The sequence below is a fragment of the Trichechus manatus genome, unplaced genomic scaffold (genome assembly GCF_000243295.1).
Source record: "Trichechus manatus latirostris isolate Lorelei unplaced genomic scaffold, TriManLat1.0 scaffold00060, whole genome shotgun sequence".
NCBI classification, from domain to species: Eukaryota; Metazoa; Chordata; class Mammalia; order Sirenia; family Trichechidae; genus Trichechus; species Trichechus manatus.
This window is the reverse complement of record NW_004443996.1, coordinates 12376018-12379914: the sequence shown is the minus strand read 5'-3', so window position 1 is coordinate 12379914 and position 3897 is coordinate 12376018.

Below are 3897 nucleotides of genomic sequence, written 5' to 3'. Positions count from 1 at the left end.
CAGAAAACTTCCTGATATCATGAAAGACGAGAAGATATCTAACCAAGATGCTTATCGAACTCCACATAAGATACATCCCAAAAGAAAGTCACCAAAACATATTATAATCAAACATGCCAAAACCAAAGATAAAGAGAGAATTTTAAGAGCATCTAGGGATAAACGAAAAGTCATGTACATAGGAGAGTCAATAACAATAAGCTTGGACTACTCAGCAGAAACCATGCAGGTAAGAAGGTAATGGGATGACTGACATATGTAAAGCCTTGAAGAAAAAAAAAATTGCCAGCCAAGAATTATATATCCAGAAAAACTGTTTCTCAAATATGAAGGGGAAATCAGGGTATTTCCAGATAAACAGAAGTTTAGGGAATTTCCAAAAACTAAACCAAAATTACAAGAAATACCAAAGAGAGTCCTCTGGTTAGAAAATCAATAACATCAGATAACAATGCAAGATTAGAACAAAAGACAGAGCAACCAGATATCAACTCAGATAGGGAAGTCACAAAAATAAATCAAAGCTAAAACACGGCAAATAGGGAAACAGAGATATCAATATGTAAAAGATGACAACATTAAAATAAAAAAGAGGGACTAGTAAATGTAGACATAGATTTTTCATATGGAGAGGAAGTCAAGGCAATATAAAGAAATAAAAGAATGGTTTAAACTTGGAAAAATAGTGGTAAATATTCAGGTAACCACAAAGGAAACTAACAATCCTACACATCAAAATAAAAAACAATAAAAATATAAAGGATCAGCAAATACAAAATCAACAACAATGAAAAAGATGAAAAGAACATACATAAAGAAAAACAACTTAGCACAGAAAATTAAAGGGAACAAAGAAAGTGTCAGCAACACACACAAAAAGACATCAAAATGACACCATTAAACTCATACCTATCAATAATTACGCTGACTGTAAATGGACTAAATGCACCAGTAAAGAGACAGAGAGTGGCAGAATGGATAAAAAAACATAATCCATCTATAGGCTGCCTACAAGAGACACATCTTAAAGACACATACTAAAACTCAAATGATGAAAAAATATATTAAGCAAACAACATCCAGTAAAGAGCAGGAGTGGCAATACTAATCTCTGAAAAAATAGACTTTAAAGTAAAATCCTGCACAAAGGATAAGGAAGGACACTATATAATGATTAATGGATCAGTACACCAGGAGGACATAATTATAATAAATATTTACGCACACAATGACAGGGCTCCAAAATACATAAAACAAACTCTAACAGCATTGGAAAGAGAGAGAGACAGCTCCACAAAAATAGTAGGAGACTTCCAACACTCCACTATCAGTGAAGGACAGAAACTCCAGAAAGAAGCTCAGGGAAGATACGGAAGATCTAAACGCTACAGTCAACCAACTTGATCTCATGGACATATACCGGACACTTGACGAAACAGCAGCTAAGTATACTTTCTTTTCCAATGCACATAGACTTTCTCCAGAATAGACCACATATTAGGCCATAAAGCAGCCTTAACAGAATCAAAGCATCGAAATATTACAAAGCACCTTTAATGACCGTAAAGACATAAAAGTAGAAATCAATAACAGAAAAAGAAAAAAAAAATCAAACACATGGAAACTGAACAACACCTTGCTGAAAAACTACTGGGTTATAGAAGAAATTAAGAATGGAATAAAAATATTCATAGAATCAAAAGAGAATGAAAACACATCCTACCAGAACCTTTGGGACACAGCAAAAGCAGTGCTCAGAGGTTAGTTTATAGCAATAAATGCACACATCCAAAAGGAAGAAAGGGCCATAATCAAAACATTAACCCAACAACTGGAACAAGTAGAAAGAGAGCAGCAAAAGAAACCCTCGGGCACCAAAAGAAAGGAAATAATAAGAATTAGAGCAGAATTAAATGAAATAGAGAATAGAAAAACAATTGAAAGAGTTAACAAGACCAAAAGCTGGTTCTTTGAAAAGATCAACAAAATTGATAAACCATTGGCCAAACTGACAAAAGAAAAACAGGAGAGGAAGCAAATACCCGTATAAGAAATGAGATGGGTGATATCACAACAGACACAACTGAAATTAAAAACATCATAACAGAATACTATGATAAGTTGTACTCTAACAAATTTGAAAACCTAGAGGAAATAGACAAATTTCTAGAAACTCACTACCTACCTAAACTAACACAATCAGAGCTAGAACAACTAAATAAACCTATAACAAAAAAGAAGATTGAAAATGTAATTAAAAAAACTCCCAACAAAAAAAAGCCCTGGCCCGGATGGTTTCACTGGAAAATTATACAAAACTTTCAGAGAAAAGTTCACACCACTACTACTAAAGGTATTTCAGAGCATAGAAAAGGATGGAATATACCCAAACTCATTCTATGAGGTCAGCATAACCCTGATAGCAAAACCAGGTAAAGACACCACAAAAAAAATTACAGACCAATATCCCTCATGAACATTGATGCAAAAATCCTCAACAAAATTCTAGCCAATATAATTTAACAACATATTAAAACAATAATTCACCATGATCAAGTGGGATTTATAACAGCTATGCACAGATGGTTCAATATTAGAAAAACAATGTCATCTATCACATAAATAAAACAAAAGACAAGAAACCGTATGACCTTGTCAACTGATGCAGAAAAGGCATTTGAAAAAGTCCAACACCCATTCCTGATACAAACTCTCACCAAAATAGACATAGAAGGGAAATTCCTCAACATAATTAAGGGCATATATACAAAGCCAACAGCCAACATCAACCTAAATGGAGAGAGTCTGAAAGCATTCCTCTTGAGAATGGGAACCAGACAAGGATGCCCTTTATCACCACTCTTATTCAACACTGTGCTGGAGGTCCTAGCCAGAGCAATTAGGCTAGAAAAAGAAATAAAGGGCATCCAAATTGGTAAGGAAGAAGTCAAAGTATCTCTACTTGCAGATGATATGATCTTATACACAGAAAACCCCAAAGAATCCACAAGGAAACTAATGGAACTAACAGAAGATTTCACCAAAGTATCAGGATACAAGATGATCATACAAAAATCAGTTGCATTACTCTACACCAACAGAGAGAACTTTCAAGCAGAAATCACCAAATCAATATCATTTACAATAGCCCCCAAGAAGATCAAATACTTAGGAATAAATCTAACCAGAGACGTAAAAGACTTATAGAATGAAAACTACAAGACACTACTGCAAGAAACCAAAAGAGACCTGCATAAGTAGAAAAACATGCCTTACTCATGGATAGGAAGACTCAACATTGTAAAAATGTCAATTCTACCCAAAGCGATCTACAGATATAATGCAATCCTGATCCAAATCCCAAGGGCATTTTTTAATGAGATGGAGAAAAAAATCACCAACTTCATATGGAAAGGGAAGAGGCCCTGAATAAGCATTACTGAAGAAGAACAAAATGGGAGGCCTCACACAACCTGAGTTTACAAACTATTATACTGCCACAGTAGTTAAAACAACCTGATACTGGTACAACAACAGATACATAGACCAATCGAATAGAATTGAGAATCCAGATGTAAATTCATCCACCTATGAGCAGTTGATATTTGACAAAGGCCCAAAGTCCATTGATTGGGGAAAAGACCGTCTCTTTAACAAATGGTGCTGGTGTAACTAGATATCCATCTGCAAAAAACTGAAACAAGACCCATACCTCACACCACGCACAAAAACAAACTCAAAATTGATCAGAGACCTAAATACAAAATTGGAAACAGTAAGGACAATGGAAGAAAAAATAGGGAGAACACTAGGAGCCCTAATACATGGCATAAATAGAATACCAACCATAAGTAACAATGCACAAACACCAGAAGACAAACTAGATAACTGGGAGCT